Source organism: Phalacrocorax aristotelis, chromosome 5 (assembly GCF_949628215.1).
Source record: "Phalacrocorax aristotelis chromosome 5, bGulAri2.1, whole genome shotgun sequence".
Classification (NCBI taxonomy): Eukaryota; Metazoa; Chordata; class Aves; order Suliformes; family Phalacrocoracidae; genus Phalacrocorax; species Phalacrocorax aristotelis.
In genome coordinates this window covers 60,027,501-60,040,051 of record NC_134280.1, presented here as the reverse complement: position 1 = coordinate 60,040,051, position 12,551 = coordinate 60,027,501, and the positions used below count along the sequence as shown (strand labels likewise).

At 39.2% G+C, this 12,551-nt stretch overlaps 1 protein-coding gene across 4 annotated transcripts in view; it reads left to right on the top strand.

The window, feature by feature from the left end:
- The window catches only part of GALNT18 (polypeptide N-acetylgalactosaminyltransferase 18), a 342,335-nt gene that overhangs the window by 483 nt on the left and 329,301 nt on the right, over positions 1-12,551 (top strand). The window lies entirely within an intron of this gene.

Sequence of the window (12,551 nt, the reverse complement as noted above, 5' to 3'; positions counted from 1 at the left end):
CTCCCGCGGGCGTGGGGCCCTTCCCCGTCCCGGAGAGGTGGTGCGCCCCGCCGCCGGGCCTCTGTCCTGAGGCGGCGGGCGGCACGGGAGCCAGTTTCCCTCCCCGCGCGCCGCAGGGGTCTGCTGCCGTTCACAGGGCTTCGCTGCCTGCAGGGGCCCTCGCCAGAGCCGAGGGGCACGGGCTGTGGGACGCGGTTGCGGTTTGGTTCATGGCTTTTCCCCCCTCACACCTGGGTGTAAGTTGGTGGTGTTTCGCAACGGGGTTAGGAGACGAGCAGAAGAGGTAGAGGAGTAAGTGTGGGCTGATGCGCTAACGCACAGGCACACTTCTTGGTGCCCAGAAGTTGTTCTTTGGGTGCATAGTGTGAAGTTAAGCGTGTGCTTGCTTCTCTGTAAATTTCGGGTTAATAGTGCGTTTTCAAATGAAATCCAAGATTATTTGTGTGGCATTGCTTAGTTGTTGACCTTTACCTGCAACGAGCAATGATATGTCTCTTCTTCACATCACCTAAGGCACACTCAAAGCCAAATACTAATCACTAGAATGACTAAAATGGATATTAGAAAAAAAGTAATTACACATTAATGTTTACTTGACTGCAAAATAGTTTTTAAGTGAAAAGCATTGTACTTAGCTAATGAAGAATGGTATGTGGTATTTCTACATTTTTGTACAACTATTTTTCTCATTATTTTAGTGTCCTCTTGTGGAAAAATGCAGAACTGATATACTTTTTGGGTTTGCGTCCAAGAAAATTTGTGTTTTGGGTAATTTTTGAAACTAGTTGTACTGAAGGTTATTGGAAACCTATTGTGAAGATTTAGTAAAATTAAATGACCTCCTCTGTCTTTTTGTATTTAAAGTATGTAACTTTTTAGGTTCCTTTCTGTCACCCTGCTGTTGCAAAAGTGAGATAAGTAGCATGTTTTGGAGTCAGGATATGTTATTAGTATTTGCATTAGTATACTATTTTAACACTTTTAAAAAGGGTTCAGAGTAGTCATTTCTGTGAATAACAACATCAGCTGTTTTATTTTCATTTTATAAGTGTGCTAGGGTAGGTACTAAATTGTTTGAGTTTTTTTTTCCAGTTCTGCTCCTTGTACTAAGCACAGAAATCCCTCATTGAAGACTTACCCAAAGCAGTCCTTAAAAGTATTTCTGACCTGTTTTTCATTACATAATTTAATGAGATCAGATTATTTGTATAGTAAAGGCCAGGAGGTTCTTTGAGACAAGGGCTCTTGCCCTCTAGTATTAAAATGTGTTGCATCTGAAAGCTGCTCACCATAAACATTAGAGCTCTATTATGATGAAATCAAGCATCAAGGCAGGAACCTGGGGGTCCCTTGCTTTTAATAGTAATTCATGCTAAGCACAGGGTTGTGTAGAGCTATCCCTCTACAATAGGGAAAAGTACATAGAATAGTTGGGGTTTTCTAATAGGTAAGACCATATGGAATTAATTAACTCATATCTTTTAGAAAAGAGTTTTTTATTAGTGCTTAGCAGCTGTGTTGTTGATTAAACAGTTTGAGATTTAGTTGGGGTTTTTTTGAGGGGGACTTCTGTAAGCATTGCAGTGTGAGAAAAGGTATAATTTCAGAAGAAATGAAAAATGGTATCAGCATTTGTAGATATTTGAAGAAGCACAGCAGCCTGGTCACCTGTTGTGCAGTGGTGTCCAAAGATCCATGAGATTAGCGAGCAAGTATTTGAGCTGAAGAGCCAGAACAGAGACAAGCCTACTATAGAAGGCGATACAATCATCAAAGTACTGGCTGGGAGCCTCCAACAGTAAGTGACTGGCGGGCCGGGTGTTACATCCTCCCTGCCTTTTTTGGGAACACACACACCCCAGAATCTCTGGAACTTGGGGGATTCTTCCTCTGTTTCATAACTAATCCAGAATTTGGGAATGAGCAGCTTTCAGAGGTGTTACTGTTGGAAGTTTTTTGACTTTCTAAAGCGTTATGTTCTTATGGGTTTTTTTGGCTGCCATTTGTGCTTAATAAGGGGCAAAGCTATGGAACTCAATGGCTTTAATTAAAATATTTTTTTTAATTGGATAAAGAGGTAGCTACCACAAATATGTGCCCGCTAGATAAGAGTTAGAAGTTTGTTTTTTAAAGAAATAATCTGTTAGATTGTCTTGCCAACCTTTAAAACTGTGCAAATATTTAGTGTAGCACATCTGTGTGAAAAATCTTTAATGGACTAGTACTGACTAGTTAATAAATAAATCTCTAGGAGCTTCTGTAATTTGTGGACATTGCAGTATTTAATCTCTTTATGTGGGTCGTCTTAGAGGAATATTCAGAATTCAAGTTTCATGAAGGGAATCCTAGCCTCATGTAAAGACTGATTTAACATACCACAGGTTTAACTTGTTATTAGCATGAAGAAGAAAAATTGGTGTCTCAGACTGAAAGCTATGCTGGATTTGCAGTTACAGGTAAATTTCTTAGGCTGTTGATTGTCAAACTATTGTTCAGAGATGCATGAATGAGGGTCACAGGTACTGAAGTGTGTCAGTTTTCAGTCGATGCTTGGCTAGTTTTAGTCCATACAATACTTATCACACTAATGTATGCATCGTATTAATGGAAATGTAGTTGTGCAACATCGGTACCCTAGAGTAAATAGCAGGCCTTCATTATAAGAGATGATGAACCTTCAAATTAGTGTGTGGGAATGGGATACCCCCCTCCATAGCCTGTTTACAGTTTGTGCTTTAATAATTTCTCCCTCTCTGTAAGAATTCACAAACTCCTGTCCCAACACCCATATCCAAGATTTGATAAATAATGAAAAAAGCTTTGAAAACGAAATGGAGGGAGGACTGCCATGTAGCTCTTTCATATGCACAGTTGTGTGCTAAGAACTCTAGGGGTGTAAAATCTTAAGAAAACAGGTAAGTGTCAGAATACAAACTGATGCTGTCTCTCTCAAAGTAATATTATCCTACCCGTTTGAAATAGAAAGCCTGTGTAAAGAGGATTGTGTAGAATAGTACGATTGATTTGGGATGTCTTCTCTGAAATGCTTTAGTTTTCATTTTTCAATTAGGCTGTTGGTGGGAGATCCATTTCCTGTTTCAGAGGTTGGTGGTCTTATTTGTAGAGGCAGCACTGCAGTGCTTGTTTTCTTCTGTATTGATCTGTTAAAAAAAAACCAACAAAAAACAACAAAAACCCAAACCACAAAAAAACCCACCAAAATGAAACCTGAAAAAATCCTTCAAATGTGAGGTTTGCAACCCTTGGCAAGTTGCTAGTGGACATCAAAATGACATAACCATTCCATATTTGCCAGCAGTAGAACTGTAGCCAATGCTGATGCAGTGTTCTTTCGGAGCTCTTCTGCCTTGTCAGCACTTTAAGGAAAACTGGCTGAGGGCCTCTCCCCTTTTCAATCTTTGGCAAGTCCCTGTGTACTGATAGAAGAAGAGATGTGTGAAAGTTCAGAATATCACAATCCAGCAGTTCATTATACTTCTGGTTACTTCGCTGTTTGAGCCTCAAGTAACTTTTCCAGAATTGCACAGGAAGTTTTGAAGCATTTATCTGAAAGTCTGCAGCCTACAGACTGCACCGTCCGGTCCTTGCAATAAGAACAAAAATAATAATAAAAAAATCAGTAAAATTTGCCCTTATGTGAATGAAGTGAAGGTAAGGTGAGGGGAGACCAAGTAAGAGTTAGTACAAGGTAAAGAAGGGACAGTTATAGAATTCTGCATCTTTACAGATGCTTTTTGCTAGATTTCCATGTCTTTCATCTTAGCTCCCTAAATATGAAGCAGGCCAATAAAAGGCTAAAGAGCAAATTAAGATCTTTAAAAGGGAACACTGGTTATTTTTAATTGTGCTGTAACTGTTGTTAGAAAGGAGCTATTATACTCTAGCATTTTGGACTGTTTCTTGAATGTGTTATGTGCTGGAATCAAAGTATTGAAGACAAGGAATCATTAAATTTTATGTATTTTTTTTCTTATCTGTATCTTAAAAAAAGATATCGTCTCCTCTATCTAAAGAAGTGTATGCAGAATTTTAGGAAATTAAAAAATCAGTTTCTCAGAGTTGAGAATGCTGTGGGAAATTAAGGATTTAAATGGGAGGTTTACGATGGGAAAAGTATTCTTTCACTTTAGAAAGACTACTGTAGAAATAGTCTTGTAGGTCTAGTTGGTAGGTAAGCAGCCCTCTGAACTTAAACCTCACAAGATCAAGAAGAAAACCTCAGTTTTAAGTTCAGTGCTAAACATTGTGTTCTGATGTTCTTAAATAGTGTTTTCTGCTATAATCTTTATGAGCATGCAAGTGCTTTTCTGTCCTCTGACACCGCAATTTATGCCAAGACCTTTTTAATGAGAACCGGTAGGGGATTATTTTAATTAATTATAAATCAGCAGCCACGATTCATTGGCATTTTTGTTAGAGTATCTTCTCTCTCTGGTTTAAAGAGTGACTGTTCAGATGTTAGCTGAAGAACTTAGTTTTCTTTTCCATGATAGGATTTATCTTATGTATGAACTCCCAAATGGGTTTAAAGCTGAAATTACAGTTGTAAAGAGAAATAGAAATCCTGCAGAGAATTTTGCAGGACCATGGATTCCTTTATTAACACTGAATTCTTGTATCAGCTTGACTTAAGATTTTCAACACTGTGTACTAGCATTACTAGTCTAAACAAAACACAGTTCAGGGTGTTTGACCTCCTGATGCACTTGTCAAAACCTCCCTGGTGTCATTAGGAGTAAAACACATGCGCTAGCAGGCCAGCTTCCACTTTGTGCAGACAGTTTGGAAACAGATGTGGGCTGGTATCATAGAGTTTGTGAGATCCAAGCAAATTTCACATGGAGTTTGCTGGCTTAGGTTCATGGCCAGACTGTAACTCTTCTATCTAAAATGTGTGCAGTAGCTTGGAAATCTGCTGTCTTTTTAAATGTGCAGACTAGTAGAGTGTACTGCATACATCCTTTGTGGAATATAAACTAGTATGTTATCTCACCCCCTCCTCAAGGCTGGGGGGTGGTGGGGGGAAGGCATCTCTATGTACAACAGCATAGCAAAGGCTTATGTGTGGGAAAGGAAGAAGAAAGGAGAGTTGCCTTGAGTGCATACCATGATGGTAATGTCAGTCACCAAAGTGGTTCAGTTATTTCAGAGGTTCAAAAAAAGCTCACAGTGACATAGCCAGTATATTTAAAAACATTGAATTCACACTTAACACACATGAGGATTGCTCTTGGAGAGTCACTGTCTCACAGTGTCAAGGCAGCACTAAATAAGACTGTGTAATGTGCAAAAGTAACAGTAGCTTAGCTTCACACGGGGCTGCTCTCAGTATGGACACCCAAAGTATTTATAGCTACCCTTGGGTCCAGTGGAGCTAAACAGTTCAGGTTTGCATTAGGGGTTCCCACTGACCCTTCAGATTAAATCTGGTGATGTTTAATATTATGAGCAAGTGCTAATTATATTGCGTACAGCTCTTTGGGCAAGCAGGAAGTGGTTTTTCCATCCTCAGCAAGCCCTAGCACATAGACAACATTCCTTCATCCCAGATTGAAGATCCTAGGTCACCTTCCCCTAGATGAAACATGTTTTCTTCACGTTTTCCTTGTAAGGTGTCATGATTATCAGTGTAAAGTGGCAGTTTGCGGCTGCCTGGTCCTCACCCCATCCCCTCACAGAGGGGAGGAAAGGAAGTGCAGCACTTGGCGTCTTCTGATGTGCTGTCTCATGTCTTTGAGTGCAAGGGCAGTACCTGCAGCAGGGTCTGTGTCCTGGGCTGCCTTGTGGTGTGGTCTGCCTTTGACCTTTCTGCACTGCCCAGGAGTAGAGACCTACCAGCCTTCTCTACCGGGGCAGTGGTGGAAAGCAGGAGGGGGCTGTCACCTCTCTTCCCATCTCTCCATGATGCTGCTTACTGACAGTGCTTGACACCACTCTTTCTACTTTGATCTGTGCCCTCATGAATAATTTTCTTCCACTGGTGATGGGAGGAGCTTTGTATTTTGAGGAGTATTGGGGTGGGCTGGGTTATTTTACAACTGTTCTAGGATCGCTAGGGGGAGGGGAGTTGCCCTTCATCTATGGTCATTCCTTGTGCCGGTGCTCCCTCCTGTCCATCACAGGAGAGCCATGTGTCTGCAGCCCTGGGGCTTCCTGCGTGTGCAGTCTGCATAGCAAACATTGTGTCCCCACAACGGTAGGGGTTCAGAGCGTCCTGCAGTGAGACATCTCTAAAGTAGCCTTTAGGTAGTATGTGCATAGCTGTTGGGAGTCTTGGTCTAAAACCTGCTGCTGGTTCTGTGGTTCTCCAAGCTCAACCTTGTCCTTGTTTTGCAATAGGCTGTCCCCTGAACATCTGCAGCTTTCTTGGGCTTTAAAGGCTAGTTTACTGTGGTGGTTGCTAAGCTCTTTCTTGCATGAATTAATGTAGCTTTACCTTTGGCAGCAGCAAGGGGAGCTGCCAGAGGTCTTACATAGCATTTAAAATGTCAGCTGCCAGTCTAGAGCAGCTGCCAGCACTGGAGCTCTGGCAGGGGGAATGCTGTCACAGGGCAAATGCAGGAAATGTCAGTGTGGACACAGCGTGAGTCAGGCTGGGTAGGGACTTGTGTACAGAGTATCCTGACGTTGGTAAATGCCCTTTGAAATCTCCCAGCAAGTTGTCTCCTGTGTTGCTTGGGTTATATATAAGGAAATGCTACTGGCTCTTTACTGCTGTGTTTTCTATTTAGACCCATACTGTCAGAGTGGGGGGTCTACACTGATAAAGTAATTCTTTGAAACTGGTAGTATCTCTTCTGGGTGAAAGATTAAGGCAACGCGCTACCTAGTGAGAGTCTTAAGAAAGGATGTAGTTTCTAAAAGCAATCTCATTTTGTTCATTTGTTCGTGTATGTCAATTTTAATGTTTTTTAAATTCACTTTTGCTTTTAAATGTTTGGAATACATCTGTCGGTTGGACTGAATTAACATGGGACAAATAATAAAAACATTTGTAACTACTGTCCTTGTTTGTCATCATTGCCTTAGTGAGAGTATGCCTCTGGAGAGCAGGTGTATTTTGGTAGAAGGCTTGGCTGCAGAACTTTGAAATGTGTGCACATTTATGCTAATTTGACTCTTCTGTTTGCTGTGGTGTGGGAAGTAAATTTCTTTTCATACTGGTACTTCTTTGCAATGAGTTGTCCCAGCTGGTATAAGTCAGATGCATACCCATTTGTCTATCACCTGTGATTTAAACTAGGCTTGTTAATTGGGCCTGTTAGATGTAAGCATGTCTAGCAGAGATGACCAGAGAGGGAGACAAGTTACAGATCATTTGGAGTGGATCCAGATCCATTCATGAGACTTAGCTCTTCAGCAGAGGGTTCTTTATACAGCGACGTTAAAGGAAGAGGGCTCATTGGGGTTTTGTGTTTGGCTGGATAGTAATGTAGGGTGCATCCATGGAATGCAGGGGTGCGTGAATTAGAAGGGTCTCAATGCCAGGCTCATAGATATAATAATAGGCTGGGTACTGTAGTATTTACCACAGTGTTTCACACATGGAATTATTCTATGCCCCTCTTTGCCCAGGAAATGTGTGCCTTTCATGCCCTTTGTCATTGCATATATGCTCTTTTTGTGTTCCTTATGGTAAGAAAAGGTTATGTTAAGCAACCCAAACCAATTTTAAATACTAACAGGGATCTAGAACTGTGCTTTTGGTACCACCAGTAATAAAAATACTTACTGGAAACCACATTCCAGACTTGCTGATGGGAATGCTGTTTACCAGCATAAGAGCGAGCCAAAAGCATCCATGAACTTTCTGATGTTGTAGGTTTACTTCTATGTACAGGAAAATGTGCATATAAAATTAAGCCCCCATCCTTTTCTGCATTGAAGATCTGGGTTGTTCTGCAGACTCTTTTTTTTATTTTATTTTTTTTTATTTCTAGGAGGGTTTCTGAAAGGGGGAAAGTTTAAGCCTCAGGTCATTAGAGGGTTACCATCAAAACAGCCCGAGAAATTATAAACAAAGATTAAGTCAGTCATATTTGTCTTTTTGATTTTTTTTGTCTGTTCTGACCACTGAATTCTATGAAAAATGAAAGACTGACTAAACATACTTACCTAACTGCAAGATTTGTGCTCATACGCTGACCATCCTTCAGTCTGGTCTTCCCTCTTTTACTGCTACTCCTTCAACCTCTTCCTGTTCTTGCTGGTCCCAGATTTTCTCAAAGACAGGCTGAAGCTATAGTAGCCTTTTGTTAACCTGCTCTTTGTATTTTCGTGTTATTTATTTTCATGTCTTTGAATTTATTCAGGATTACGCTAATGTAGTATACATGTTTCAGGCACAAAGAGGTTAATGAAGCTTTAACTACCTCATAAAAACATTCATGTTCTTGGCAGCCTTGGTATGGTAGTTACTGCTTGCAGTCACATACAAGGACTATTATCCTTTCTGATTGGCACATAAATGAGATTTAACAGAATCTTTAAGGTCCTTTTGTATGTTCCTTGGCAGTAATAGCAATTTTATAGCGCTCCTTTTGAAAATTGAAAGGGCAGCTTCTAGTAAACAGTTAATCAAACCAAGAATTCCTATGTTAAAATGAATAATGTTCCGGAAAAGGTGTTTTGAAGGTGGTTTTGTCATTTAATTTTTAGAAATGAGAAATTCATTACATAAGAAAAAATTCTCAAACCCTTACTGTGCTAGTTGGATTCTGGTTCTTTGGCTGCTTAAACTGTGGCTTTACATTAGGATGATGTAACTAGCTAAATTTTGTTTGTTTGAGGAAGGGGGAAAAGTGAAAGCAGTAAGAATTAAAGTGGATAGGCTATCTTTTTTAATCTCCAATAGAAGTGAATATTTTGGGAAATTTCAGAGTAATTACTAGTCACTCCTGCTGCACTGGCCATTTCAAATCCATCATGTGACTGAGAATGATGCCACTCAATGCACTTGGATTGCTTCATGACTCTTTTCTAGGCGATGTTATGTTGTAAAACAGTTAGGTAAGATGTTTCAACCACAGAGTTAGTTTGGTACTCTAATATGCAGTATGAAGAAATCTTGGTAAAACTGTAATACCTATGGCACATTCACAGGCAGAACTAAAGAGTTAGATACGAAGTAAACTGTTTCTTATGCAGTACTCGCTTTACCTGTGTAAAGTCCTGAGATGTGAGAAGTCTGACTTTTTTGAATACATGGTTATGTTTTTTTGGTCATGGTGTTCCCATGGCTACTTGCTTGTGTACATTTCAGGAGTCTGTAACTGTTATTTTAAATACATGAGATGTTTAATGTATCTGAGTGTTGCTGCAGCCTTAAATCTTGGAAATAGCTGAGATTTATGATTTTGAACTATCCACTTATATTTCATTATCTATTTTGCATTTTCTTACATTTTTAAGGGGGGAGTGCTTTTACTTATTATGTGCTACTTTTTATTAACATTACCTAGTACCTAGCAAACACGTTTTGTCATAACTGAAATATCTAAACTTAGAGGTTTGTATCAAGTATGCCAATCCTGAGATAATCAGAGTACGGTTGAGTGCTGCTATTTTTAACAGAGGAGGAAATCTTTGGTTTTTAAAGCTGAGGGTAATTCGGGCTATCTTTTTTTACTGTAAACTAGATGTATCTGTACATTAAAAGAACCTAGATGTTAGAATCCCGTTGTGAAATGTTAACTGCAGCAGGTCTTTTTGTTTCTTTGAATTTATAACATGTCTTAATCTCATTTATAAAAACTAAACAATTTAAGATTTTCCTGAGAGTACAATTAGACCTTCCTCCATCACTATCCTAAAAGCCTCTATGTGAGTAGATTAACATCTCTGTGGGTATGCAGAGAGACTGTTTTACCATCATATTAACAGTGTTTCCTTGTGCTTAGTGACTATTAGATTATCAGAAAGCATGTGAAAAGAATATGGAAATTTCAGGTATGGGAACAGCATAACATAGCTGTGTGTGAACATCAGACTTTACCGTGCATGATGTAATAAATGGCACTTAAAATTCTGCAAGTTACTGTATATACTGGGGTTTTTTCACATTAATTTCAAGACTTTTCTCTTTTCCTAAGCTCTCTGTTAAACCCAAAAGAAGGAGCTAAACTTGCTTATTTTATGTGAATTTGAAGCTTAGCTTGATGATGGAGAATCCTCAAAAAAAGGACATGGCAAAATGAAAGGCAAGTCAAAAAAGTTTGAGAAAGAATGGGAAGCAAAGGGAGAAGAAAAGAAAACTAAATCTAATCTCTGTAAAATAAAACGAGAACCTGGATGCAGGGGTAGCTGTTACACTGATCATAAAAGGAATAAATGTCTTTAAGAGAACGAGCATGATACAGTCCAGCTGCTTGCTTTGTTTGTTTCTGTATCCAAACATCCAAAGAGATTCTGGGAAGAACCAAAACACTTCTCCATGGGCCTTTATAGGAAAGAAGGCAAAAGCAATAAAGCTACTTCCTGGTACTGCCATAAATGGTGATAATTAAGAAAGCTTTTGATAAGAAAATCTATATTATAAAAATGCTAAAACATTAATATTAAGTGAAGCAAACCCATCTCTGCCTGCTTTCTTTATCACAACAGTCGTCTTTTGCTGAGAAAACTGAACCTAACATACTGAATCACAGAGGTGGCTCTAGGTGTAGACAGGAGGTCTGTGATTCTGCTGTGAGCAGTTTTGGTGTGGAATCAGAGGTTTGAGAAGAACAGGAAATTGCATAAGGATGTCTCTGTTGGTTGGTTTTTAGTAGCCAATGCCACTGGAATAAAGAGCTGTATGGAAAGTATAGTGTCTCTTTTGTCATCTAGTCTAGCAGCACTGGAGATGAAAACTTAAAGCTCAGGCCTTGAATTCAGTGAAGGAAGCCTAAGGGGTAAGGGAGCTTGTCATATGACTTGGAAAACTGAAGCAATATGCAGTAGTTTTGATCATAGACAAGAGCTTTTTAAATCCAGAAGTTGTTTCTGCCAGTATCACTCTAAACAAAACTTTAACAGATAAACATAGAAGATTAAACCCTTGCCCCACCCCACGTCCCACCTCTCTTCCCCTATGCTGTAGAGGTGTTCTTACAGTTTTCAGGGGTCCTTGGTCAGAGAAACCTGTGATGAAGACAGTCAAGTTTCTAACTGCAGTATGGCATTAAGATGGGGAAGAGAAATTCCTCAGCAAGAAGAGGGTGCAGTGCAGACAGAGACCTTTCTCAGTTCTCCAGCCTTAGCCACCTCTTTATTAAGCAGGGAACGATCTGCAGACTGACTGAAACCTCAGTTTGCCCTGCAGGATTAGAACAAGTGATGTTAACACAGGACAACTTTCCTCATTAGAAGCTACTGGTGATGGTTTCACATTTTTTCTAAGCATATGTAAACATTTGGATCCACTAAACATCCTCCTGGAGGTGTAGTGTTTTCACAGGAAAGGGAAAATCATGATTTCACCAAGTCACAGATATTTAATGAGGTAAACTATGTTCAGATACTGCTTAATTAATCTTCTTTCTTTACAGTGAAAGGTGATTCAGATGCTGAGTTTTCTAGAACACCATGCATGAATCCAGTGCCAGAAAGCAGGGGGGGAAAATCCCCGCCAGGAATTTAATAAGACTAAAACATCCTTGTTGTTCCACTGCTGAGCAAACTAAAAGGAATGTATTTACATGGATTCACTGGAGGTTGTTAAGGCTGACTTATTATTTCAGTGTAGTAGAATGTGGTGAGCGGGTTGGAAAGAAATATGCTCTTATATTGAAATTATTACACCTCTAGCAGACATAAAAAAAATGCCTGGTTTACCTTACTGAGGTCTGTGTTCTCCCCAAGCCTTCTGCACGATAATGTCCAGAGACCTCTGCGCTCCATTCTACGTCATCAGTCGGTAAAGATGTGTTACAAGAATATATATTTTCATAATTTCTGATATGGGAATAGTTTAATTAGGTTCTAAGTTGAATAACTGAAGTTTAGTGACCATGTTTCAATGTTAACATTAAGTTCTGTAATGGGAAAGAAAGGTCAACTAAATAGGGAGGTATTTTGTCAACACTATAGAAAAACCTTCATGCTGTTCTATGATACTGTAGGCGTTGTCCTTGCCACCATGTCATGCATGCACCCTGGGTATCTTAAGTCATAGACTAACTTACTGTAGTTATATTTAGATCCCTTTTTTCTTTTCTTTTTTTTTTTTTTGTTATTTTCAAGGAACTCCTAGAAAGTCTGTGTTTCTGTGTGGTTAGTAGTGTTTTGACTTTGTTTTTGGAGAGCAAAATAAGAGGCAGAAAGCTGAACTGAATGAAACTTTTTTGGATTTAGGTCTAGCAAATTTAAAGGTGTTTAAAGTATGAGAAAGAAATGCAGTATGTTCTTGCTATTTAAAAAAAAAATTAATACTAGTCCAAAAATAACAAGGTATTATGAAAGCATTTTACTTGTCTTGTTAATCTTTTATTTTTGTGGCAAATTAGTTTCTTTTTCATTAGAAGAATTCATACTAGCTTTTTATTTAAAGA